Raw genomic sequence first — 27,400 nt, forward strand, 5'->3', positions numbered from 1 at the left:
GTTCCCCTGGGCAGCTGATCTCCCCAGGAGCCGTGCGCTGCCCCTGGCAGCGATGCACCAGGAGCTGCAGGCTCTCCGTCATCAGTCCCAGTCCTCCCATCGCCAGGTGTCGACACCAACAGCTTTAATTTCAGGCCTCTGGTTCCGTTGCGTCGCGCTTAGCGGTGATCCCGAGATGCCACCGGGCTTTGCAACACCCTCCGTGGGCAGGTCACCGTCCCCATTTTGTAATGGGGTGGCTGGCCAAGCAAGGGACAGGGGGATGGGGGGCCCGAGGTGGCATCCAACCTTCAGCGGAGGACCTGGGAGGGCACCTGGAGCTGCTGCTTTGCCCGTCTTTGCCAGGAAAGCCCTTGCTCCGGTCCCTCCATGCCCTCGGTGCCAACAGCAGCGGATGCGCCCGGTCTTTCTGCAGCTTTTGCCCGAGCAAGTCCCATCCATTAATTCCGAGCCCGCGCGGTGCCAGGGCCAAAACCTGCTCCGGTGCCAGAGCTCCGATTGCTTTTGATGACTTTGGAGGTTTACCAGCGTGTGCGGGCAGGGAGCTCGGTGCCTGTGGCTGCTGTCCCCGTCCTTGCCTCGCCGAGTGACCTCGGCTGGCCCAGACACCTCTCGCCCTCCCGAGACGGGCACTGCGATGCGGCGATCGTCCCAGGCACCTTCGTTTTGGGCAGGCAGACCCCCGCTGTCATGGCTCACGGCTTCTCCTCCAGCCCAGCATCCGAGATCCGGGCTGAGGCTGGAAAAGCTGCCGGTGGCTCGAGAGCGTCTCACTGGAGGAGGGAGCAGGGGGGGCTCCTTTCTGGATTTGGGAGATCACCGAGCTCCAGCAGCTGGAGCAGCGCGCTCCCGCTCCCCCTGCAAGGCAGCGTGAGCAGCCACGGGCAGTGGATATCTTGACACCCCGTCAATCCGAGCCTTTTACAGCAGCAGTCTCTGAAGGCTGGCACTCTGCTGCACATAAGAAAACAAGTGAGAAGAGGGGGGCGGAGGCGAGAGCAAGCCTTCGCAGCCGACAATCGATAATTGTAGTGTCAGTCACCGCCTGTGAAGTTCCTGCATCGCACTTGCACTTGGAAGGGGGGGAGCAATGGGGGGGGGGGGGGGGGCTCTGCCCCGGCCCCCGCGCAGCCGCCGCGGGCTGGGGAGCAATTGCAGGGGGCGAGAGCCTGGCCCCGAGCAGCGCGCGGGAGCCTCCCGCTGCATTACTCACCGCTTGATGTAGCTTGAACCTTTCAACTCCCTCCCCTTGGGGATGGAGCGGGCTGGGCAGGAGGTGTCGACAGAGCAGGGAGAAATGCTCTGCGGCCTTTGGTTTGAGGGATTTTTATTTTTTTTTCACCCCCCCGCCTCTTCCTTTTTATTTTTTCCTTTTTTTTTTTTTTTTTTTTTTTTGCCTTCCTTTTCCCACCCCTCTCCGTGTGCGTTTTGGGGGAGGAGGTCTAGTGTTCTCCAAAAAAAAAAAAAAAAACCAGAAAGAAATCCTTAAAAAACAAAACCAAAACAACAAAAAAACACTAAGCCAGCTCCCCCTCATGTGCCTTAGCAAAAGGCAAGGCATAAGATCAAGGAATTCTTCCTTTTGTGCAGCTCTCAAGACCAAAGATCCGCTGGTGAAAAGGGGAGGCTCAGAGTACCAGGCACACACAAGTCTTAAAGGAGTCTTCCCTTTTGTCTCCAAGGCGATCAGCCGGTGAAGGGATCCACCAAGTAATTAAAAATTGCGCTGTCTTGATTGAGTTATTCCTGCTCGCATCCCCACCTGCCTATCAAAAGGCTGGGAAGGGCAGAAGGAAATTCCTGCTTCCTTCCAGACCCACCAGACACCGCCTCGCTCGCGTTTTATCCCAGGCAGCGAAGGAAATAAAACGGGAACGGCTGGCGCGGTACCCACCAAGATCCCTCCCGAAGGATGCGTCCCTCTCCTGCGCTAACAAACGTGGCCATCGTTGGACTGTTTGGGAGGAGAACGAACAGATTTACATCGCAGGAACGGGCCAAATTGTGGTCGTAACTCCGTGAAGTGGATGGAGATCCGTCGGAGATTAATTTGGCCCAAAGTCTTGCTCCGGCTCTGTGGGGAATTCGCTGGATCCCTGCCTTGGTTGAAACCAGAGGCGTTCGGATGGGTTCGTTGCGGCTGCATTACACCCAGGTGGTGGATCAGAGCAAAAAATCACCACTGGTTGTATCCCCGGTGCCAAAGCACCGTAAATACGCGTGGATCTGTCAAGTCGTTCACGATTTCTATCACATTTACCACTGAGAACATTTCAGCGGGGTAGATTTATCTGCAGGGGCCGTGCAGAAGGCTCTGCGTGTACTTTGCCAAAGGCTTGAGCTCTGTCCTGGCGTCCTGATGCAGGGAAGCCTTTCTCCCCTTCCCCGGGGCATTTACAGGATTTCCACCCAAACGGAGCCCACGCTAGAAGTGCAAAGCCAAGCCTGGCCAGTGCAAGCCTGGCTGCACGGCTCCGGCTTGTTTTGGGGGGGAACGTCCTTGGTAAATCCCTTTGAGGCCGATCCGGGGTTCGGTTTGTTGCCTTGCAGTCAGACCTTGCTTCCTCCTCTTCATTGTCATCTCCTCTTAGTCACCGCTCGATGCCTCACCAGGGGACACCGCTCCTGCCGCATTTACGGCAGCGACGAAAATTTGCACTCAGGGCTCGTGCTGCGGTGGGGAGGGACATTTAGTGTCAGGGAGCCTCTGCCCATTCCCAGTCTTCGCCAACGTGCAGGTTTTGCGGAGGGCAGGTCGGGCACCGCACGTGTCCTGTGTGCCGGGGACGCTCCCTGGCATCTCCGGGTCCCGTCCAAGCTGGTCCACCTCGGCTCCCATCACCCAGGCTCCCAGGTGGAGAGGGTGAATGGAAATGAGGTGCTAAATGCAGGAGGAAATACTAATTTAAAATGTCTGTGGCCGCTGGCTGGCGAGCACACGGGCACCCCGTGGTCTGTCCCCCGGCTTGCTGCGAGGCACGGCCGTCCCCATGCGCCGCGTCCTTCGTGCCTAAACCCCAGCACTCTGTACCAGCGTGTCCTTCGCCATGACCAGTGCTAGAGGATCTACAGCTCCTGCTAATACCGCCACCTTTCACCAGCCCGGCGACTGTATTCTCCGGAGGAGAGCGTAGTCCTATCATAGCATGTCCTTCACCGTGACTGCTGCTGCGCGAGCGGCGCGGCGCGGGGCTCTAATACCCTGTAATTCACTGTGACTGCTGTGGCAGGACCTGCGCCGCGGTGCGCTGCGGCACGGCTCCGCTGCCTTCGCCTCCTGCCTCGCCTGCTCGCTGCCTGGCCCCGCAGCCGGGGCTGGGACACGGGGCACGGGTGGCAGCGGCGGCGACGGGGACGTCGGAGCCGCTCCGAGGGTGCCGAGCCCCCGGCCACGTCCTGTCTCCGGCGTCACCCCCGGGGTGAGGTCCCAAAGGGGACGGGGGCACGGGGATGGAGCGGCCCCACGGCAGGCGGCTGGCACGGGGTGCAGCCCGGTAGGAGCGCACCGGGGTGAGAAGCGGCCCTGAGATGAGAGAAAGGCACGGTTCCTGCGGGTGGCTCTCCGGCGGCGTAATAAATGTCAAAAGCCCTGCGCACACAAAGGAGAAGGGGACATTTGGCTACCGAGAGCGTTTGTTCCAGGAGCTGATTTACTTTGAAGACTTAAAGCGTTCTCTGATGCTTCCCTCTCCGCTGGTTAACCCTGTTACTTTGCCAGTTAAATAGAAATGCAGCCGTCGTCAATAAAGCCCTTCTGGAGGCTCGGCTGTATAAATTCGCCGAGCCTTTCTCTTCCCAAGCACTTCCGAGCAGAGGTGCTGTGCCGGGCACTGCGCCCGCTTCTTCCCAGCCGGCTCAGCCTCTCCTCGGCAGCAGGTCCCAGTCCCCGCAGCTTTTATAACGGGTTGAACTGGGAGTCCCACAAGGGACAAGGGCTGAAGGCGTGACGTTGTTTGGAAAGCCCAGGGTTGGCATTTCTGCTTTGACACCCCTGCAGGCCGGGAGTGCCGCTGCCGGTTCTGCATCGGCTGGGTAAAAACCGAATTTGGCTCTTTGGCTCTCCTCCCCCCCCTCTCCCTGCTGCTTCCCCCAGCAGCGCGTGCTACGTATCTGCAAGCAGCCCTGAGGAGAGCAGGGATCATTAGCTGGAAGGATCAGATGAGATAGTTTCTTAAAAGGATTGTCTGATTTCTCTATTGATCAGCCTGATTTAAAAGGGGGAGCTGGGTCAGGGGGCATAAATTATCATTGAAGGAGGGGTGAAGGCCTCGGAGGCTGCGCTGCACTTAGCTGCAGTGCTGAGGAATGTGTCTAGCTGGAGGGACACGAAGAGCTGAGCGCCGTGGCTGCCGGCCAATTCAGGTCTCCTCCACGCCGAGCTGGGAATCGAGTCAAGGGAAGCGCACCGAAACTCGCCCGGAGCCTCGCCGCCGCTTCCCGCAGCGTGGCAGCCCCTCAGCAAGCACCGGGCTCGTGTGGATGTGGGACGAGGGGGCTGAACGCGTGGTTCACCCCGCTTTCCGTCCAGGTTGTGGCCCTGCTGGGGTCCCCCGGGGGCTCCGGGCGCCGCAGACCTGTCCCCGTGTGGTGGTGGCGGCTGCGGGCTCCCTGTGTGGTCTCCAGCAAGATGCTGAGCCCCGGGAGGTTCCTGCCTCCGCGTCTGCAGCACGAGGTTAATCTGCAGCCTGAGGTTGCTGCTTTCCTCTCTTGTGATCGCTGCCCGGGGCTCCTGCGGCTGCTGCCTCGGGGGTCACGGGGCTCCCAGCCCTCGCCTTTGTCCCCGCTCCAGCCTCAGGCTTAGGGGAAGAGGAGCGTGGGGACCTGCAGGGGACGTGCCCCCGTCCCCGTTGGTCACAGAGGATAAAACCGCTGGGTCTCTGCGGTGCTGGCACAGATCACCACGAAGGGTGGCTCCCGTTCGGGGGGCACCAAGCCCACCACCCCAGCTCGTTACGCAGTTAATCCTTGCAGCACGCGCTGAGCTCCTTGGGCAGCCGGTGCTGCCGGAGCGTAATTACTATTCACTCAAGGTACAGCTACCGGAGCACATGATAGCACAAGCAGATTACCGCCGAGCTGCTGGGCAGCGGCGTGTTTGTGTCTGTCTGGGTGTGGGGAGCACCCGTTTCCCCAGCACCTCCGCCCGCTGAGCACCCCCTGCGCTGGGCTCAGCACCCGCCAGGCCGTGCTTCCTGCTGCTCTGTGCCCGGGGGGCATTTGGGCTGGAGCAGGGGGGGCTCGAGGCCAGGGGTGCTGCACGTGGGGTGGGAACCGCTGCCCTTCGAGGTGCATACAGCCTCAGGCCCCTGCTTTCATCATCGGTGATGGTGGAGCCTCCTGTGCATCGGCCGGCATCTGTCTCTGCTTAGGGTTCGCATTTGCATCTCGGGCTGTGCTGGCCGGGGCTGGACCAGGGGGATGTGCAGTGGGGTCGTGCCTCGGATTTGGGGCTACCCCAGCCGTTAATGGCTGGCTGACGAAGAGGAACAGTTGTGGGGTGCTGCGGCCTCCCCGAAAGGGCTTTGTGCCCTTTACAACCCCACTGAGGTCTGTTCCTGTTGAGCCTCGCTCCCCTTTTATTTCTACCTGCGCCACAATAAAACGACACAAGAAATGGGGTGGCTGGGCCGTTAGCGGGGTAAATCAAAGCAGAGCTGGGGGCGGGGGGAGCCTGAGGTGCCCCCCACGGGCCCGTGGGCTCGGGCCCTGTGTCAGTGGCCACCAGCAAGCGGCCGCTGGCCGGCATTATCCTGAAAATGTCACCGGGATGCCAGCCCGCCGCTCCGCGCCAGGACGCGGCGGGAGGCGATGACTCGGCTTGCTGGCATTGGCTACCATTTTAGAGGAAATGTGGAGCGGTGGGTAATTATTTCTCCTTCTTAATTGAAATTTCAGCCTCAGTGGTTTGCTAGAACGTGCGGGAGAAGGAGCACAGGCGAGCGTGACACACGCGGCGGGCTCGCCACGGGCCGAGGGGGAGAGCGGGCGCAGGGAGCCCGCGGGCTGGCAAAGCATCGCGCGGGGACCGGCACCACGGGGAGGGGATTTCCACAGCCACCCCGCATCCCCCTCCTGCCCCTCCGTTTGCAACGGGAAAACAACCCTAAAAATGCAGCGGTTTTAATGTTTTTTTTTGGGGGGGGGGAGGTGTTTGCTTTATTGTTTCTTTATTCCTCTATTTTGCTTGGGATGGAGGGCCAATTAAATGAAATTACGCGCTGCAGTCTGGCACCCCGCGCCGGCTCGGAGCAATCAGGTGTAACGCAGCATGGCTGATGAGAGCCAATCAAGATGTATAAATGAGGTGTTGACATTCAAACAGCAGGTACCCGCGCCGCCGAGCGCCAGCCGCCCTCGCTGGCTGTCGGGACCGCGCGACGGAGCCAGGCGTGGGGCTGCGGCACGCAGCACGAGGGCCGCGGCCTGGCGGGGCACCCGGGCTCCTCTCTCCAGCTCCGGATCCTTTCTTACGAAGCAGGGCAGTGGGAGCAGGGGGCTGGGTGCCCGCAGACCCCCGTGCCCGGCGCCGCCACGTCCCCGCATCCCACCGGATCGTTGGCACCGCTCCTGGGGTCGCTTTGGGGAAACTGAGGCACGGAGCAGGATGGGGGCTCTCAGGTCGGCAGTGCACGCCTGGCTCTACGGGGAGAGCGAAAGGTTAGGGGTGCCGAGGGGATTTTGCGGGGTTGGTGGGGTTGGAGGACAGGAGGAGGGTTTTGGGGGCCACGGGGCTGCCGGTGCAGGACGCGGGGCGAGCGCGGGGCCGGTGCCGCTGCACCGAGCGGATCGAAGGCGCTCGGGGGCCGTCCGGGGAGGAGAAAGCAGCTCCGTGGCGATCAACCTCATCAGCATTTCCTGTCTCACGATGGAGAAATGGCATGTGGTGAGAGGCTCTAAAAATAGGCTCAGCAAACTTTTAACCGCATTTGCAGATGTTAAAGGTAAAACCGGAGCGAGCCGGCGAGAAAACACGCCCTGGCCGTGCCTCGGCGGCGTTCACCCAGGGCCATCCGGGGTGGGAAGCAGCCGCCCCCGGGGGGGGGGGGGGACAGCGGGGCCGAGCCGCCGTCTGGCTGCCCCGCTCTGCTCTGCGTCCCCGTTAGGCGCGCTGGGGAAGGCATTAGGAGCAGGAGCACGTAGAGGCAGGCTCTGTCTAACAGCGCTGCCGGCTGACCCTGATTTGTAGCAGGGCTGAGCGCGGAGGCTCGCTGTAGCGTTACAGCTCTTCCTGTGGTAATCGCCGGCACGCGGTCACACGCACGGCGCTGCCGGCGGCGCGGGGAGGGGACGGGGGAGCAAAGGAGAAGCGGCTGCGGCACGAGGGGTGAGGGTGCCGCTTGGAGGGGGCACGCCGGGACGCACGCTGCCGCGGCGCGAGCAGCGTGGGCACCGGTGCTGCTCGGCCTGTCCCCATCCCTGTGTCACCCCAGTGTCCCCGCGGAGTCATTTGGGGACAGCGGCCGGGAGTGCCAGCTCTGCTCCCAGCTGACGTTGGGGACCTTGCCGTGTGTTCACCAGGACAAGGTGACAAACGGCGGGGGGGTGCCAACCTGCGCCCGTCGGCACGGTGGTGACGGCGAGGTCCCCGCGCGCCATCCCAGGGCTGCGGCCGTCTCCACGCGTTCGTCCCTGGGGACCTGCGCAGGGAAAAGCCCTGGGTGGAGACGCAAAGCCCGAGCATGGAGCCAGGCTCTGGCACTGCCGGCCGTGCCTGCGGCGGGCTGTCGAGGCGTGCTTTGCCCTGGCGAGATGGAGCCAGGAGCTCTGCCACCGCCCCGGCACTGCCGCGCTCGTGGGCGCACCCTGGGCACCGCTGTGCTTGGGAACCTGCTAGGTTGGCCTGGACCCTGGGAACGATGAGAGACCAGGAGGGAGAAACATGAAAGGGAAGAAAATGAGATTCCTCGGGTTACCTTAGTGACCCAGCTTCTGTGTCTCGCTGTCCGACATTGCCTCTCATTACCTGCCCTCCTGCCCGTAATTAGTGCATCGTCGTGGCTGGGCTTGGGGTGACGGATTGGGGGAGCCTTCACCAGCTTTTACCTGCAGCCCTAGAGGGGATAAACCGCCCGTCAGAGTTTTATTTGGCTTAAAAAATTAAAGCCTGACCCTCAAGCAGGCGCAAGCTAGGTGGCTGTCTCGCAGCCGGGGCGCCGGGGGCAGCGCTGGTCCCCAGGGGGCTCCGCTCGGTGCTCCTGCAGCAGCGGGGGGCAGGCGGCCAGGGCAGGGTCAGTTTTTTGGCAAAAGGCTGCACCTCACCGGGCGGAATAACAGCGGGGAGCGGGAGGGGGCCAGGGCAGGCAGACAAGGAAATCCGTTTTATCAGACGCCGCATATTTTATGAAAGCACATTTCAGCTCTTCAGCCTTGGAAAGCTTTTCATACCCTTTAATTTTCTAATAAAAAGGAATTACGTTTGCTGAAAAGCCAGTAACAAGATTCACTGTCATTGTCTTTTGTACAGACCATAATTCCTGTCTTGGGCGCCTGCCTGCAGCCCGGGTGTGTGGCCCGAGGTGTGGGCCCTGCGGGAGCTCCCCGGGGTGCTGGGGGCGAAGGGGCACATCCACGTGCCCAGCGTGCTCCGAGCTCGCACACGTGCCAGGCTTCACGCCGGCTGGACGGGAGCGGGGTTGGGTGCTCAGCACCACTGGACATCGCCCATCTGCCCCAAACCCGCCGGCACCCCAACCTACAGCACCATTCCCCACCCTGGCAAAGCGTTTTGCGATGCTTGCACAGGATCGGGATTTGGGAGGGTGCCAGGGGATGGGTTCAGGGGGGAACGGTGCTCACTGCACCCCATACAGCAGCAGGACCCGCTGCTGCACCGTCCTGATGGCCTCGCGCCACCAGGCACTGCGGGTTCCCCGTCCCCATCAGGGAGGAGCGCAGCGGGTCCCGCGCCACCCCACGCACCGCATCTCCGATTCAGGGTTTTATTGCAGGTGATTTATGTTTTTCCCGATGGGGAAGCGTTGCGGCGCCGGCCGGCACTGATCCATGCTTTGTGCGTGGGTAGGGAATCTGCGTGTGTAGGGAGGGGAACGTTCGTCACACGCTGCCTGCATCACACGGGCTGAGGCTGGAGCGGCGACCGCCCGGCACCCCATGGGATCTCCACGGTGCCTCCGGCAGAGCCCAGGTGTGCAGGAGCCACCAGCTCCCGTGCCCTGGCCCTGCGGGGACATCCCTCCCCGGCACTGTTTGATGCAGGGGGGCCGTCCCCATCCCGTCCCCTACAGGTCCCCAAAACCTCAGAAGAGCCGGTGGCAGCCCAGGAGCTCTGCAGCCCAGGAGCTCTGCGGCGCGGCCTCGCTTCCTCCAACTCCTCTTTTGGAGGCTGCAGCCTCTTGAACCAAGCAGCAAAATGGGGAATTTGTTGCTAAATTAGTACTTGAGAGCGGTGCAATGCCCAGGCTGGGAAAACGGATGGTTTCTGAGGGAGACTTTTTAAGGTCTTTGGGATGGATGGCCCAGGTCGCGTTTACGCAAAAGTCAGAGCAAGCAGATGTCTCTGTGGCCACCGAGGCCAGCAAACGAGCTTGCACTAAGGCTCAGCCCAGCGATCCTGGCGGTTCCCATCCTTCCCAGGCTGGGTGCCAGCCCTGCACCTCCCGCAGGCTTTTATCCCCCTTGCAGGGTGCAGGGCCCGGCGTGCAGCCCCCGGCGGCGCGGCGCGCCCAGGTGGGGAGGAGGCGGCGGGCAGCGTGCTGCGCCGGCCGGCCCCGCTCCGTCAATGCCCCATTCACAGCCACCATCAAAGGGCGTTTGTGCGGGGAGACGGGGGATTCATTACTCACTCCTCACCATTTGTTCGGCTGCTGCTCGGAAAGGAAAAGCAGAAAACGCTCGAGCCGGCCCTGTTGGGAGGCAGACGCGCTGCAGCGGGGCCGGGGATGGCACCGAGGGACACCAAGCCCCCAGCGCATCCCGGCCACGCTGGCGGCGGTGGGAGCGCTCCGCGGGCTCTCTTGCTCCTCGATGCCCTCCCGGTGCTCTGACCGTGGCCGTGCCGGTGCCGTGCGAGCCCCCGGCGCGCTGCCACGTGGCGCTGGAGCCGCGATGGCGCTGCCGCCGGCGCTGCTGCTCCCTCCGCGATGCTCATTTGAAGTTCCAGCTCGCAGGCTGGGTTCGCGCAGGGGGGGATGCAGAACCAGCCCGCAAACAGAAATAAATATCTTTCGCTCCCCCCCCACCCCATCCGTTTCTCATTTCCATTCTTACTTCCCAGCTGGTTTTGAGGGGGGTTCGGGTTTTCAAAGCTTTCCGTAAACGTGTGTAACAATAGGAAGCGTTGCCTTTTAGCCTGCGGCCGGCACAGTTTTAAATGAGGTCCCAGGTAGTCATGGTTACCTCTCCTCTTCAGTAAGAGATGACTTTTATTTCCTGCCTTTTGTATTTGCACATCTCAGATATACATTCTCCCAAACCATAATTGGTATTCACAGATAGACGGGGCCGCGGGAGCACGCCACCGGGAGAGGGGACAAGCCGGATGGACACGGGCGGCAAGGTCTCCGAGTCCCCAGACGTCAGGAAATCTTCATTTCCCCTCGTTTTTCCTCCCCGGGAAGGGCAGGGGGGGCAGACCTACCTGCCTGCCTGCTGCCCCGGGGCTCATCCTGATCCCACCTCCCTCGCGTTATCCCACGTCGGGGGTGCTGCCCGGCACCGTTGGGTTCCTCCCATCCCCATCCACAGGGCTGCGGGGGTCCTGCCCGTGCCGGGGTGCTCCGTCCCCCCCTCCTGCCCTTTTATTTTTGGGGTGGCGGGAGGGAACGCGGAGCTGCAGGAGCGTGCTCCAGCAGCGGGCACGGCGCGTGTGCGAGGGAGGGAGACGCGCTCGGCGGTGATTGATGAAAGATCATAGCCTCATTCCACAGGATCATTGCTCAGAGTGTGGGCAAAGCTGCGCGTCCCAGGGGGACCATCGCCGGGATGCGTGCGAGCCTGTGTTTCAGGGCAGAGGGGATGGAAAGCCACATATTTCATGCCTCTTTTTTTTTTTTTTTTCCCTCCCCTTTCTCTCTAAAGCACCAGGAAAACAAAAAACCCGAGCCGTCTAATCAGAGACAAGCAGATTCCACCCACTTCCTTGGAAAACTTGCATTTGCTAGGAAATCATCTAGCTGCATTCACAGCAAGCAGAGTGCCCCAGCGGTAGCTCATGCCTTTCTGGCAGGATGATAACCAGTGCTGAACAATTACTGCGATGTAACGGTAGCAGCAGACATATTGGCTTTTCTCAGCCAGCAGGAAAGAATTTGCAAAACTAAGCAGGCGGCTGGAGCAGCTCGCGCTCGCAGCTCTGGGTGCGCGGTGCCGGGGATTCGCAGCTCACCATATTTGCTGGTGGCAGCATATCAGTGACTCGCACGCCGCATGCACCTGGGCTCCTATTTACATTTTTTGCAGGGGAAGGGCCCAGCTCTGCTCCCTGGAAAATGCCTCCGGTTGGCAGCTTCCCCGCTCCCCTCGCACGCACGCAGCCCTCCAGGTGCGCGCGCGCTCGGCCGGTGGGGAGAAGCTGTTTGCCTTCTTTTTCTTTTTTCTTCCCCTTTTCCTAATGAGAAAAATGTGTTCTTGTCAAGGAGGTTGTCCTTAAAAAATACAGGGCTGGGAAGAAAGGCGGCCGGCTCCGTGACATTTACCTCTGCGGGGCTGTGTTTGATGTGCAGCGCCCGGGAGCCTGCCCCGTGCCAGCCCGGCTTCCCGGAGCAGCGCGGGGAGAAGGATGAGTGCCGGTGCTCCCAGCACAGAAACCACCGTGGGCACAGCCCCAAATTCCTCCTCGGGGCAAAGCTCATTTGCTGGCTTTGACTCCTGCCCAATTCCCCTCTCGGGTGGGGATGTGGGGGATTGCTGGAGCGACCCCCGTCGTGCAAGGGCTTTGATCCTTCCTGGGCAAAACTCTCCCCGGCTGCAGGTCGTGCGAGCACCCTTGGCTCCTGAGCGCAGGAGAGGTGGAGAAGTCACTTCTCCATCCTCACCGCAGGTTTTGGCCAGATTGGGTTTGGAGCTGGGGCCTGCTCACATTCCCCGCTTCTGCGTGCTCGCAGCAATCCCCTTCCCATCCGGAGCATTTCTGCGAGCGGTGCTCCGAGGCGGAGAAGTGGCAGGGTTTGGGCGAGGATTCGCACCCTGCTCCGCGTGGGCAAGCCGGGGCTGGAGCCAAAGCCCCGGGGCAGCAGCGTGCCCGGCGGACCCGTGGCTGGAGCATCCCCAGCACCTCCGCGCGGGGCAAGGCCAGCCGGGCAGAGCCGTGCCCGGGCTGCGCTCACCGGCCCCGCTCGGGATGCAAACTGCACATCAGTTGCACCAGCAGCTGATGGAGACTCCAGTATATTAGCAGCATTAATTAAGTTACAAAAATTATGCATGTTATCAGTTATGAGACGACCTTTCATAAACTCAGTTATTAAAGCAATAAAGCATGACCCGCTGGTCCTAACCAGTTTAATGGCTGGCTAAGAGTGCGGTTTTTCACATAATACTTTTAGCAGGTCATTAGCTGAGCAATAAGATAACATGGAGAGCCTAAGTGATGCGCTTGAGCAGCAGCAGAGATGGACACGCGCTCGATGGGGGGGGACGGGGGCTGGGGTCACCCGTCCTCCCGCGCCGCTTGCCAGGAGGGACCGGTGCCGATGCGCTCGGAGGCTGCGGTTTGTGCTTGGGGAGGGCGACCCACGGCTGCTGCCGGGGCTGTGCAGTGCCAAAATCCCGGCATCGTGGCCAAACCCATCCCTGGGGCTGCTCCGGGGCGGTTGCGGGGTGGTGTTGGTCCTTTTGGAGCCCCGATATTGCTGCCGAAGTACTCCGTGTCAAAGGGACATTGGGCGTCACGATGTGGCCACCCCAGAGCTCCTGGCTGTGGCTGCTGGATGATAAGAGACCCTTAGGGTTAGGATGGGTGGTGGAGCCTGGTTTCCCCTGATCTTATTTGATGAATGGTGCTGGTCTCACCGGGCTGAAATCCCCCCTTTTGGGGATGCCCAGCATGGTCCCTGTGTCCCCGCCGTGCCACTGCAGCACCCGCTGGAGACACGCCACGTGTCCGGGGCCACCAGGAGACAGCCACCGAGCCCAGGCCACCAGGTCCTGCCCCCTCCACATGCCGTCGCTGTCACCGAGCGCGTCCTGGCCGGGTGCGGTGCCCGTCCTACCCGCAGCCACAGCACGGCACCTGGAGAGCCGCTGCGCACCGCCAGCCCTCCCAGCGCCCCCAGAGCGCCTTTCCCTGTCCCCATCAGACGTTTCCAAGCACTGACCCTCTCCATAAACAAAGGAGAGGGAGAGGGAGGGTGGCTGGCATGTTAATATACTCTCCCCCCCTCTTTTCCTCCCTTCATCCCTCTGGGAAAGGCCTTTGCAGATATAAGCAAACCTTGATTAAAAGCTGCCTGACAGGCAACGGCAGCAGCAAGCAGCAGGCAAGGAAGCTCTCCAAGTCCAAAGGGAGCTGCTTCTGCTGCTGCCGCTGCTGCCTCCATTCTCAGATGTCCCTGATCCTTTAATCAATCACAGCCGCGGAAGAGAAGAGCAAACACACATGCTGAGGCAGAGGTATGTGCATGCATTCATTCCAGCCGGAGCCCAGGCACCAGGGCGGACGCACGCGTTTGGCTGCGGGCGCGGGGCCGATCCCACGCGAGGAGCTGGCCCCGGCTCCCCCAGGGCCACCAGGGCCGTGCCCCCGTCCCTGATGGCCACGTGGGACCCGGTCAGGGGCACGCTGTGAGCGGGACGGGCACCGGGGTGGCTGCAGTGCCCAAGACATCTCCCAGGAGGGGATGCTCCCCGGTCCTGAGCAGCAAGCAGGGGGGCTGAGCGAGGGGAACACGATGGGTTTTGGGGAGCTGCAGGGACGGGGACGGCTGCGGGACACGGATCGGCCCCGTGCTGCCCGTTGCACCTCACCGCCCGGTACCCAAATCCATCCGTCCTTCGACGGTCGGGCACGTGGTGGCCGGGGGCGGGGGTCCCTTCGCCTCCAGCCCCGCGGCCTCGTCCCCCGGCACCACCTCGAGGAGAAAAACACCTCCCGGCAGGATTCGTCACCGTTCCCCCGCCGCGGCTGCGGGCTTTGCTCCTCGGCACGGCTCGAGACGGGGGCGGAGGGAGGGGAAAACGCGTCGCTTCGATCAAACCCAGCCGAAGCCGCTCTCCTCCGCCGCGTGTCCCCGGCCGAGGCTGCGCGGCGGCGGCGGGGGCTCTGCCGCCAGGGGTAGGCAGGGACTGCGATTTCCTTGGTTATTTTTGCCGGTGCTTATTTTTAGCGCCGCGGCTTAATACCTTGTGACAGTGCCCTGGGACGCTCCCCGCCTCCCCTCCAGCGAGGAGGTGGCCGGGGCAGAGCCGCAAACGAGTCGCGGCCACGCGGGGGCTAACGAGGCACCGTCCCCTAACGGGGGTCCCGGGGGCTGGGGGGGTGGCAGGGCTGGATCCGTGCACTGAATTTCTTGGGGCTCGGCAGGGAAGGACTCACAGCGGCCCTGTGAAGCTCCCTGGCAGGAATCTGGTTTTTTTTTTAAGGCCTTTTCTGCTTTTTAAAAATATCATCGTGGTAGTGACTGGCCCCAGCTGCTCCCCAGGGGCTGCTTGCGAAGCAGGGCTGGGGGTGTTGGTATTTTGGGTGCTTTGGGCAGGGACCACGCGGGCGCCAGGGGATGCTGGAGCGGCACTGGCCTGAAACTCCCCTCCTGGAGCTGGCGATGCTGCCTTTCGGGATGGGTCGGGCAGTTCTTCCATGTGCTGGGCTTTGGGTTACCGCCCTCATTGAGACCCGTGAGGGTTTCTTCCTGGCAAAGCAGGGGCAGGCAGGAGAGGCGCGGGGATGCGAGACCGGGCAGGGAGCCAGGGGCAGCACCACGCTGCAGTGCCAAGAAACCGTTGGGAACCCCCAAAACCTGTCCCTGGCAGGGGGAGCGGGGCAGGCCGAGCCCTCCCAGCCCAGCCAGGGGGTCACCGGGACCCCGGCTGGGTTCTGGCTGCGGTCGTGGCAGGCGTCTGCTCGCGGCTCAAGCCCATTAGTAACGGATCTTTGTGGAATATCCCCCTCATTAAGGCGAGCTACCCTACGTGTCAAAGGAGCTTTATAAAGAAATTATACTCCGCTCCTTACAGGCTGCGCATATGTAAATGGCGCGATACACAATCCCTAATTGAGACATCATGGGGCCGCTCAGCCCCGGGACCCGTGGGAATCCCAAACCTTGCAGGGAAGCCGCAGCGGGGGCAGCGGGGGGCTCGGGGGGCACCGGGGGCTGCGTCCCTGCCACCCCCGTGTCCGGCAGCCCCGTGTCCGTGCGGGGAGCGGGGTGGGAGCCACGGAGATTTTTTAGGGCATGGGAAATGTCCGGGGCGTCGGGGTGAGGGGACGGGGTTTCTGCCCTCCCTGCCGGCTGTAGGGATGGGACGTGGGGAGTGCCAGCGAGTCCCCGAGCTTTCAATCAACGCCGGCTCACGCCAGACGGCTGCACAATCGGCCGTCTCGCTAATGGCAGCGTCCCCAAGCGTGGCTCCCAGCGGCCGAGGCTGCCAGGCGGTTTTCATCCTGCTTTAGCTCAGCAGCGGGATGGAGCGGGGATGGCCGCGGGGCCCCAGCTCGCCTCCTGCTCCCCGTGGCCACGGTCGAGCTAGGACGGTGCCACAGCTGGGGGATGGCAGCGGTGCCACCGACGCACGGCTCTGCTCCTGCCGGCGGTGCCAGGGCACGAAGCTCGGCCACGCGGAGCCACGTCGCAGCGCCTGTGGATCCTCCGAGTCCTCCGCACTGCTCCGTGTCTCGCCCGGGGGAAAACCGCGCTTATCCTCCCCGATTTCATTGGGACTTTGCCACGTTATCTGCCTGGTGGAGGTCCCGGGCGCTCACCTTCTCCTGCTTATTCTTTTTTACGTGAAGCCTCGCTGTACCTTTGGGGATTGAATCTGCCAAGTAACATTCAGTTTTTCAAGCCTGGGTCGGGGTGCTCCGGGATTCGGGAGAAGCTGGAGCAAGGCGCTGGAAAGCTGTGAGCCTCAGCGTCCCGGTGTTGGATGGCCTTGGAGCTCATCGCAGGACACCAAGGGACACCGAGGGACCACTGAGAGACACCGAGGGACACCAAGGGACACCGAGGGTCACCAGAGGACACGGAGGGACACCGAGGGTCACCAAGGGACACCGAGGGACACCGAGGGACACCAAGGGCCATGGCAATCCCATGCACAGTGCTGGCACCTGTGCTTGCCTCTCCTTTCCAGGAAGGAGAGCGTAGGCCTGCTCCGGACACCCCCCTTTGGACATTTCAGTGCCTTTTTCTCCAGCAGAGCCCCTCCAGCATCCCCCCACCCAAAGACCTCAGCAGGACCCGGGGCATCGGCGTGTCCTCCCGCAAACACGGCGGCGGTGCGGAGGGGAAAGAAGCCCCTTACGTGTTTTTTTTTTGGCACCGCATTCCTAATCAGCACGACCCACCGGCACGCCGCCGCGAGCGCGCGGCTCGCTGCTATTTACGGCGACTACTTGAGATACACCTGCGAGAGGGAAGAGCGGCGCCAGCAAGTCAATAACCCAGCAGCCCTCCAGAAGGAGAACGCCCGCGGGGGCGCGCCTGCGGAATGAGGAGAGATGCGGAGGTTTGAGGGAAGGGGGAAAAAAAAAAAAAAATAGGAAAAAAACGCAATCCGGGGGCTGCGGGGGTCGGTCCCAGTTGCGCCCCGCTTTCCCATGGGGATGCTGCCTGTGATTCGGGGGGGGGAACCCTATGGAAAGCCGTGTTGGGGGTCTCACCCCTGGCCCCGTGTGGGCAGAGGAGGCTGCCCCGGCCATCTCCCCACTCGCCATGTTTACCACACGCCGCCGTTCGGCTCCTGCCTTTTTCCCCCCAGCCCCCCCCCGCTCTTTCCCCTCCTTTTCTGAAACATTATAAATCAAACGGCTTAAAATGTAAAGCATCAAAAATTCTAAAACCTTCATCTATTATTAACTGTGACAGTAAATTCCACCTCTGAATGTTTCGCATAGCAACTGTTACCAGGACTCTGCAGCCGAAGCTGATGTTCCAGCAACTTTCCATCGCGCCGCCTGCTCCAGCAGCGCGGGGGGACGCCGGGGCAGGGCCAGCCGGGCACCGGGCTGGGAAACCGGTGGAGAAATTCATCCCGGGTCTGGCAGACTCGTGGAGGAGCTTGGCATGTGTATTTCGGGGTGTAGGAGCTGTTGGGGGGGATTCGGGCACGGCACGGGGTGGAAATGGGACCTTGGTGCGCCGCATCCTGGGGGCTGCACGGGTCCCGTCGCTGCGTCCCCGCTCTGATGTGGGCACAGAAATCCCCGAAGCGCATTATTTTCACCAGGTCCACGCCAGCACGTTGCAGAGCACTGTAAATAATGCAGGATGGGGTGGCGGAGTTAAAACACGCGGACAAAGGGCTGTTCTCGTGCCGGAGGCCCTTTGCTTCTTATCGCCGCGCTGCTGCCGGCGGCTTTGCCCTTTGGGTGGTGCTTCCCCTGCCCAGGCTGTGCCGCGGGGCTGCCTGCTCCCTGCGGCCATCGGCAGGGCTTTCCTGGGGCGTGTGGCTATGGCACGGCACGGCACGGCATGGCACGGCATGACATGGCACTGCACGGCATGACATGGCACTGCACAACATGGCATGGCATGGCATGGCACAACATGGCATAGCACGGCGTGGTGCGACGTGGCACGGAACGGCACGACATGGCACGGCATGGCATGGGACAGCACGGCATGGAACAGCGTGGCATGGCACAAGGTGTCACGGCACCCCACGGCACGGCACACCAACCCTCCGCACCACCAGGACCAGGGCCGACCACAGCCCTTCACCTGCCCTTGCGGCATCGCCCCGCTCTTTGTTCTGCCTCCCCCCGAGGGTCCCACCTCCGGCATCGCCACGGGGAGGGTCTCAGGCCCCCCGGCACCCCCGGGGAAAGCCCCGACGAGGCCGTGCCCCGTGCCCGGGCACGGGTTTCCCCGGCTCGCCGCCTCCTCCTCCTCGGCTGCGCCGCGTTTCCACGAATCCCCCCGGCTGCCTCCGCGCCGCCGTGATTTATTCATTCATAAGGAGGGCAGCGCTGGCGGTGCGCGCGGCTCCGCCGCCTCCCCCCTGCCTCCCCGGGGACAGGCAGCAATTTTCCTGCTCTGAAGAAGCTTGTGAAGGTTTGAGTGAATCTGGGAAGCAAATCTAATTGGCAACCTAGTAATTCCTCGGGGGGACATGTACTTTGGTCATATCTAAGTACATTCCAGCCAGTGTTTAAGACACACTGAATCCAAACTTGGACAGTAAAATACCAGCAGCTCTAAGCTCCTTATCTATTTCAGGCAGATTAACTCCTTAATCATCCCTTTTGGAAGTTCCCTGCCCCAAATTCCTCTCCCCTCCCCCTTCCACCCCCCCCTCTTTTTTTTTTTTTCAGCAGGAACAAAAGGAACAGGCAGATTTTGCAGGGTGCTAAAGGTTAGGATCTCGCCCGAGATGATTGACAGAGTCAATAATAGGGAAATAGAAGAAGGCCCTTTGAAATCTGCTTTCCTGGTTAACCTGCCCGCGTATTTGTCTTCGGGATTTGGAGACGGGGAATGTATAATACCGAAATAATTTATCACGCGACATCAAACGTCGATTTATTCTTTTTTTTTTTTTTCTCTCCCTTTTTCTCTCTTTTTTTGTCCCCTGGATCCCCGCTCAGCGCCCTGTAGAAGGGGGTGAAGCCAACGGGGCCACCCCCTTGGCAGCCTGGGGGGACCCTGGGCAGGACCACGGGGTCGCCGGCTCCTTCTGCCCCTTCTCCCCCCTCCAGGACGAGGCGAAAGGCGGCGGGGCTGGGCACGGGGGGACGCAGCCGGCGCTGCTCCCTGTCGCTCAGGGGGGTGTCAGGGCATCGCGCTCCATTTCCGAGCTGTCTTTTGCCCGCGGGAGATGGCTCGCAGGGCGCAGCCTGGCAGCGGCGCATCCGAACCCGGCTCCGGCGGGCAGACGGTGCTGGGACCCCCGTGCCACCGGTGCTGGGGGGCCGGGGTGGGAGCAGGGCCACCGAGAGCCACCGGGGCCGGGCCGCAGCAGGAGGTGGCCGGATCCTGCACTCACCGAGCGAGAGCGGGGATTTCAGCCCGTGGCCTTGTAGTAATAATAGGGAAGGGGGTTTCAGCAGGGCCAGGCGGCGGCTAAAATTGATTGAAATAAGGCGGAAAGGACACAGAGGGGAAATGGAGAGCGTTCAGAGGTAAATCCATTTATGCCCAAAGGGCGATGGTATAACAGCGAGCAATAAATACGCTCGGGGGTGGCCTGCTCTCCTGCTGGAGCCGGGCGGGGAGGATTTAATAGCGCGCTTCCGAACGACGGACGTGAGTCCTCCCGCCTGCCTGCTGGCACAAGGGGGTGCCGGGACCCGTGGGTGCGTGTCTGGCGCAAGGGGACGGGTGCTGGGGTCCGGCCTCTGCCCATCGTGCTGCAGCCCAGCACCTTCTGGCTTTGCAGAAGGTTTTTCCCGGAGCACGCCATGGCCAAGGGCAGAGCCTGACCCATTCAAGGTGGACGGGGCTGGGAGAGTTCGCTGTGCCTTGGGGTGGCCGTGGTGGACATCCACGGTCCCCCGGATGGAGGCACACCTTGGCACGGAGGTCCGGGCTCCCTTTCACGGGGCTGGGGCACGAGCCCACTCCGTCCCCATGCTCCTGGTGCCAGTGGCGTGTTGTAGGGTCAGCCCCTTGGTACCAGTGCACGTGGCGCTGTGCAAACACCGCGCACAAACCCGGCGCACCGCAGCGATGGGGAAACTGAGGCGCGGCTGCTGAGGGGTCCCTGGGCTCCTGCACAGGGTCTGGGCAAGCTCTGAGCTGGTTTTGTCCAGGCTGGAGGCCTCGGGGGGCACCGGTGAACCGGGACAGCGTGGGGACCACTGCCCATCGCCGTCCTGCATCCCCGCTGCGTTCACATCCTCATGCATCTGCCAGCGACACCCCGAGCACGTGCCCACCGGGGGTCTCACCCTGCAGCGATGAACCAGGGTGCAGCAGGGTTACCCCCACTTCACAACATCCCCCCCCCAGCTCCGGGGGGGGGTCTCTGGGTGCTGGCATCTGCTTTCCTCCCGCCCAGGCCCCGGTAACGAGCCAGCACCTCGTTTGTATGGTTCTGTCGGGACAGCCTGTCCGACGGCCGCGCCAACGAGCGAGCGTTTCGGCGCTGTCTCCGCAGGGGTCTCGCGCCGTCAGGAGGGCCCTGCCGCCTGGCACGGAGCTGGTTTTGCTCCTGCCTTGGGGGGGGGAAACTGAGGCACGGGGCAGGGCTGGGGCTCGCCCTGGGTGTCTGTCCCCCAGGCGGGGCGAGGTTGCACCTTCCGGATGGGTTTTGGGGTCTTGTGGTTACTGAAAGCTGGGGGCTGCTCCAGGGGTGAACGTGGCTGTCCCCCCCCCCAAAAAAATCTGGGCAATAGGGTCAGTTCAAGGGTCACCAGTGAATAGGGTCACCAAAACAAACGGTGTGGGAGGGGGGGCAGCACCCGTGACAGAGGGGAGACCAGGCAGAAGCGGTCCGCCTGGGGGGGCAAGGGTGCGCCGTGCGGTTTGGTGTTGGTGGCCCTACAAATTACGAGACCGGTTAATTATTATTGGGATCAAAGTGAGCCAGCCCGATAGCGGGCTGGAAGGAAGGAAGGGAGGGAGGAAGGAAGGGAGGGAGGGAGGAAGGAAGATCCCGACCATCAGGCGGAAAATGAGTGAAGAAGAAAAGCAGAAGCGTGCCGGACGCCGGGACACGCCGCCGCCAGCCCACGCGGGTCATTTGTTTGGGGGCTGGAGGGTTGCCGAAGGTCACCGCGCCGGTGGGCGACCTCTCCTGCCGTATGTCCCCCCCCCCCACAAGGGCTGTGCAGGGAACGGGGGGGCCACGCTGGGTCTACAACCCCCGGCCCGGCTCCTTTTGGCCGTCCTTGCTTTTGTCTGCCCGCGGCGGGTGCTCCGGGCAGGTCTGCAGCGAGATTTAGGTGCGGAGGCTGGGCGAGCCGAGTCCCTCTTTAACCTCGGTCATATTTCCTGCGCGGCGATCGACTTGTTTGCCTCTCTCCCGTGAGCGCCTCAAGGTTGATGTCAATCCAGTTGTTGGGGGAAGCGATAAACACGCGGCCGCCCGGCTATGAATTCTGCTCCGGAGCGCGCTCGCCTGCTGGAGGGAGGCTTTGCCCAGGGAAGCTCAGGTTGAGCAGCTGCTGTGCAGCGCAGCTCCCGGCTGCTTGTATTTTTATTTTATTTTATTATTTTTTTTTTTTTTAAATCCCCTTCTTTCCCCAAAAACCTTCCTTGCCAGCTGGCGTTTCGCAGAGGCAAGAAGAGACACGGCGACTCGCTCTGGGTTTCCGAGCCTCCCTCCGGCCGCAAGGATAAAACCCCATGGGAAAAAAAAAAAATAATAATAATAATAATAAAATAAATACAAATAAAGGAAAAGGGACAGGAAGAGGGGATGGAGGAAGGTGGGGGCAGGGGCCGAGCCGGATTTCCAGGCGAGGGGTTGAGGCTGGGGAGGCCGCGGGCTTCCCCTGGCAGGCGGTGGAGGAGCGGAGGCCAGCAGAAACGTTGAGTCATGAGCGCGCCTCGCAGGCGATGTTTTCCCGAGCAAAATTCCTCGCTGGGGAGGAGCAGAGCAAAGGGAGGGTGGGTGGGGGGGGGAACGGGACTGGAGAGGATCGAGGCCTTCGTGCCCCAAATGGGGCACTGCGCGGTGGCGAAGGCTCTGCCCCACCGCCGTGGGGATTCCCTGGGTGGCCCCCACCTCTCCAAACCAACCCCCCTCCAAAAAAAAAAAAAAAAAAATTAAAATTAAAAAAAGGGACCTGCCTAGGGAATTCCCCAGCAGCCGGATGGGAGGAGCAGCTGGTCTGGGGGGGGGGGGGCTGCGCACCCCATCCCTCCTCCTGGCTGCCCGCATCCGCCCACCCCCGCGCACTGGGCGGCGCAGCCCCAGCTCCATTTATCATCATCTGCGGGCAAGCGGAGTGTGCAGGGAGCAGCTGCTGCGCTCGGCTGCGCGCCGGGGGGGCCGCCGCGATGGGGGGGCTGGGGGGGGGAAAGGGGGCCGGGGTCTGCCCTCTGCATCCCCCCCCCCCGCAGGCACCCCGGTTTGTGGGGTGCGTTGGAGAGGGGGGCGTTGGGGAAGGGGTGTGATGGAGGTGGGGGGGGGGGAAGGGTTAGAAAGGGGGGGTGTTGGAGAGGGTTAAAAAGGGGGGGGGTTGGAGAGGGGGTGCATTAATGGGGCGCGCTGGAGAGGGGGTGCGTTGAAGGGGGGCGCTGAGAGGGGGGTGCGTTAATGGGGGCTGCTGGAGAGGGGGCTCATGGAAGGGGGGCACTGAGGGGGGTGCATTAATGGGGGGCACTGGAAATGGGGTGCGTTGAAGGGGGGCACTGAGAGAGGGTGCATTAGTGGGGGCACTGGAAATGGGGTGCTTTGCAGGGGGGCACTGAGGGGAGGTGCATTAATGGGGGGCACTGGAGAGGGGGGGCATTAATGGGGGGCACTGGAGAGAGGGAGCGTTATTGGGGTGCGCTGGGCACAAGGTGCGTTGTAGGGTTGCGTTTGGGAGGGTGCCTAAGGGGGTGCAGTGCAAAAAAGGGTGCGTGGAGGGGTACAGTGGGGAGGGCGCCTTAATGGGAAGCGTTGCAGAGGGGGGGCGTGTTAATGGGGTGCGTGGGAATGAGGGTGCCGTAAGGGGTGCGTTGGGCAGAGAATTAACGGGGTGCACCGGAGAGGCTGCAGTGAAGCGGGGTGCACCCAAAAGGGGGGCCCGACCCCGGCGAGATGGGCGCCATCCCCTTGTGCTGTGGGGGCACCATTTGGGGCAAAGGGGGGGGTGAAGCACGCAGGCAGCCCCCGAAAGGCCTGGACGCTTTGATCCTGCCCCCAGGGAAACCCCAGGGATCCCTCCTGTCCCTCTGGCCCTTGCGTTCCCCGGGGGGTGTCCGTCTGTCCCCCCAGCTCCTCGGGGCCGTTTCTCGGGGCTGCTACACGCACACGTCCCCGATCCCGCTGCCGGCTGCCCCCCCCCCCCCCTTCCCTCTCTCCCCTTTTCTCTCCTCCCTTAATAATAAAATTATATGAAGCAGTTTGCGGTGTGGCAGCCTGCCAGAAAGTGTTTCTTTAAACTCCACCAGCTCGCAATTAAGCAAATCCGGGGCTGACACTCCTTGATAGGCGCTTTTCTCCCCCGAGAGCTGCGGAGGGGGCCGGGGTTGGGACCGAGGGGAAGGGGGGGGGGGCAGAGACCGCTGCCCCCTCCCCAGCAGGGCTGAGCCCCCCCCAACCCAGTTCCAGGGCTGGTTGGGGGGGGGGGGGGGTCTGGTGCATGGCAGGGGGGCTTCGCGGCGGGGATTTGGGAGGAGGGAGCGGGGAGGGCCGCGGAGCTGAGGGGGGGTCCGCGGTGCCGGCGCTGGTGCTGGTGCCGAGCGTCGCCCTGCGAGAGCGCGCCGCTATTTTTAGTCGGCGCGTCCTTGGCGGTGGCGCATCGGAAGAGCCCGAGGAACAACGGCCTGCCCGGGGAGCACGGCCCCAGCCCCGCGCTGGATGAGGCCCTGCGGGGAGAGCGGCAGCTGGGAAGTGGGGCTGGGGGCGAAATGGGGGGCCCCCCGGGCGAGCTTACCCAGCTCCCGGGCTGCCTTCCGAGGGCTCCGGATCCGGCCCTTTGCGGTGCTGCGTCGCTGCCTTTTCCCTGCCAGCCATCGGGGAGAGGGGAGGAAAGGAGAAGGAAGGAGAGGAAGGAGGGAAGGGGGAGGAAAATCGAGCCAAGCCCAGGCAACGCATCGCAAAGCCGAGCGGGAGGCAGGCTGCGAGCAGCGGCGCGGGTGGGCACCTGCAGCGGCAGGGGGGGGGCACGGCGCTGTGCCCTGCTCCTGGCACCGTGTCAGCCCCGTGCCCTGCTGCATCAGCCCCGGGCACCAGCGCGTGGCCCCAGGTCACGCACCAGCCCCGGGAGGTCCCACGGGTCCTGCGTGTCCCCAGAGGGTGACACCAGGGCTGTGCTGGGAGCTGGGGGGCCGTGCGGGCTGTCCACGGGGGCCACTCCTCCCCGGGGACCGAGGGGACGGGATGCTCCAGGGTGGCCGTAGCCTGACGTGAGCACGGCTCCTTGCGTGGCAGGACAGGGTCTTGCTGGCTCTGGGCACCGTCGTGTCCCCATGTCCCCGTCTCCTCCGGCGGATGGAGCCCCTCCTGGGGTCACCCTTTGGGCACCCACAGAGCCCCACGTGGAGCCGTGGTGGCTTTGTGGGGCCGCTGAGCGCAGGTGCTGGGCCGCAGCCATGCCCCCACGGCCCCGTCGTGTCGATTCCCATCCCAGGGCTGGGAGCCGGGCTGGAAACTTCCTCGGGGGCTGGCCGAGCACGTCCGCCGGGGCTGTGGCGGGGGGGGGTGCGCGTGCACGCAGCCCCAGGGACGCGGCCGCTTCCTCCTCCCCCTCCTGGAAAGGGACTTAACCTTGCTGCTGTCGACAGCTTGATTTGATGCCATTAAAGCGTTTGCTCGGAAACAGCCTACATCAGGAGGCAACATCTGTTAGGTCCCTCCGCCAGCAGAGCTGCGGCACAGCCCAGGGCAGAGCTGGCCGCCGGCTCCTCGGATGGGGCTGGGTGCTGCTGGCAGAGACCGTGTGTGTCCCCCCCCTGCCCCACGGCCCCAGCTCCCGGCTCAGCACCTTGCTCGGAGCACGCTTTCAGCTCATCTCGGATGGGGAATCATCCGGCAGCCCCGTCCGGCACCCCCTGCCTGGCTGGCCTCATCCAGCCCCCGGTATTTTGGCCCCCGTAAGGAGGTCCCTGGGGGTGCAGGGTGAGCCCAGACCTTGCCACGCGCTGGGACGTGGCCAAGGCTGGTGGTCCCCAGCTGGGCGTTGGCCTGCGGGCACTGTCTTGGCCCAATCCTGCCCCGGGGGGCTTCCACGCGTGCACACCCTGCTTGTGTGCACAGTGTTGCACACCCTGCGTGCACGTACGCTCTGCATGCGTGCACACCCTGCGTGCACACACACCCTGCGTGCACGCACACCCTGCATGCGTGCACACCCTGCATGCGTGCACACCCTGCATGCGTGCACACCCTGCACGATTCACACGCATGCACGCCCTGCAATTTGCACGCCCTGCACGTGTGCACACCCCACACACGTATAGGCACCCGCGCTCCCCCCCACGCCCTCAGCCCACGCACGCCCACCGCGGCCCCACCGTGCCCCCTGCGTGCATCCCCCCGTGCGCGCCGGTGTGCGGCACGTCCCCTCGCGCCGGGTGCTTTTTGCTCAGCTTGGCATTGCCCCAGCTGTTTGGGAAAGTAATAATAATTAATAATAAAAGAGAAGTGTGTGTGTGGGGGGGGGAAGCACCCCTTAAAGCAACAGACTGGGGTTTTCTCAAGCTGATTCCATTTTTCAAACCTGCTTCCACGTGGAGCTGTAGGGGCCCTTTTCTCCCTTTAATTTTCTCGCCGCCGCTCCGGGCTGCCCCAGAGGCCTGGCTTTGATTTTTGCTCCCTTTGTTCTCGCAGCCCCCGCGCCCCCCCAGCCTCCCGAGCAGGACGGGGCAGCCCCCACACCACTTCGGCACGAGGGGCGTTAGCACTGGGCTCGCCGGATTTTAATTGACCTGTCTTTTTCCCCGAGATATATGCCTTAACCGCATCCAGCTGCCCGTGTGGCCTGCGAGGTGCAGCTGCAGGACGGAGGGGAGACGCAGAAAGAGACCAAAAAGGGGCTGTAGGGGGGGGAATGTGGGCACGGCACCGTGGTTTTGGGGTGCTGGGCTGGTGTGGGCAGCACCGAGCCACGCTCCAGGGGTGCTGGGGGTGCTGCAGCATCGGCGGGGAGAGAGGCAGGGCATCCCTGAGAGCCTTGCTGCTGCCGCCGGCAGTACTTAAATAAATAAATGCCCGCCTGTGTGCAGAACCCCCGAAAAGGCGCTGAAATGTGAACGGTATCCACGGGATGCCCCGCAGGAAATGGGGCCAGGCCGGGACTAATAAAAGCAGCGATGGATGCGATCCGTGCGGGTGCGCAGGAGCTGCGGACAAAGGGGCCGGCCAGAGCCACGCCAGGTTTCGCACGTTTCGGGCGCGCGGCGCTTTGGGGAGCTCAGCACCGCGTGCCGGCAGCTCTGCCGGCAGGTGCTGGGTGCGGTGCGTTAGGAGCTGGCGGCCTCCCCTCGTTAAACTCATCGCCTTAATGAAGGTGGAGGGGGCGGCGTGGGCTGCGCCGGGGTCACCGCTGCGGCACGGCCGAGGGAGCGGCGTCAGGGAGGTCCCTGGGGGCTGCAGAAGGGGGGGACCCCGCGTCTCCAACCCGCTGGGGACGGGCAGGATGCGTCCCCACCGCCACCCAGCCCTTCGTTAGCGCAGGGGGTCCCCGCTCGCCCCGCAAGCTGCTCCGCTGCCTCCGAGATCAAACCGGTGACCCAGGTGCTTCCCCGCACCGAACGCGAGCAGGGAGAGGAAATGGGGACATTTAATGACGACTGTGCCGAGGCGCTCGGCTAATAGACGTCTGCTGGCGGGAGCAGACAGCTTCCAGATGGTATCGCACCGATGCAGGGGTTATTGGCTGGGGACGGGGGGGCGGGGGGGCTGTGGGAGGCGGCAGCAGGCACAGACGGGCAGACCCAGGAAGTTGAAATGACTTTTTTTGCAGCAGAGCCTGCGTTTCTGTCCCTCCGCGCTGCTGCCTCCAGTAATTATCCCAATAATTACAAATAATGGCAATAAGCGGGGTGTTTGGAGGGGCTCGCAGGATCCTGGCATCCCCAGGGAGGGCACGCAAGGAGGGGTTAAGTGATTTCCAGAGCGGGGAGCAGCGGGTGCATGAAACAGTGCACTGGGGGACCCCAGCACAGGGTGGTGGGGTCATTGCACGCTGCGGGCCAGGCAGGGCGGTGGGGGGATCACCCTGCAACCTGAGGCAGGTGGCAGGGATGGGAGAGGCTGCCACCGGCACCGGCAGGGCACACTGCAGGGTGAGAGGAGGCAGCAGGCCCCCAGATGTCCCCCAGCTCTCAGGCGTGGTGCTGCAGGGCAGGGCGATGCAGCATGGGGCGACGTGGTGCAGGGCGATGCGATGCGATGCAGGGCGATGCGATGCGATGCAGGGCGATGCGATGCAGGGAGACGCTGGGAGCTGATGCGGGGCGATGCGAGGCGAGGCGCTGCAACGCCGAGCGATGTGATGTGAGGCGACACGGTGCGATGCGATGCAGGGCGATGTGAAGTGGTGCAAAGCCAGCTGCGGCGATGCAGGGCGATGCGATGCGAGGTGACGAGATGCGGTGCAGGGTGACGCAATGCTAGGTGAGGCGGTGCAGGGCGATGCAAGGCAAGGCAAGGCAACGCAGGGCACTGCAGAGTGGTGCAAGGCAAG

At 63.1% G+C, this 27,400-nt stretch overlaps 1 protein-coding gene and 1 long non-coding RNA gene across 8 annotated transcripts in view; one reads left to right on the plus strand and one right to left on the minus strand.

The window, feature by feature from the left end:
• The window catches only part of RAI1 (retinoic acid induced 1), a 74,900-nt gene that overhangs the window by 36,574 nt on the left and 10,926 nt on the right, over positions 1-27,400 (plus strand). The window lies entirely within an intron of this gene.
• LOC308178043 lies at positions 1,593-26,447 on the minus strand. Its single transcript, XR_013939540.1, has 3 exons — positions 23,648-26,447; positions 7,551-8,051; positions 1,593-6,855 (listed from the first exon to the last, which is right to left on the minus strand). It is a non-coding gene; the product is annotated as an uncharacterized lncRNA (long non-coding RNA).

Source organism: Anser brachyrhynchus (genome assembly GCF_964034855.1).
Source record: "Anser brachyrhynchus genome assembly, chromosome: 15".
Lineage (NCBI taxonomy): Eukaryota > Metazoa > Chordata > Aves > Anseriformes > Anatidae > Anser > Anser brachyrhynchus.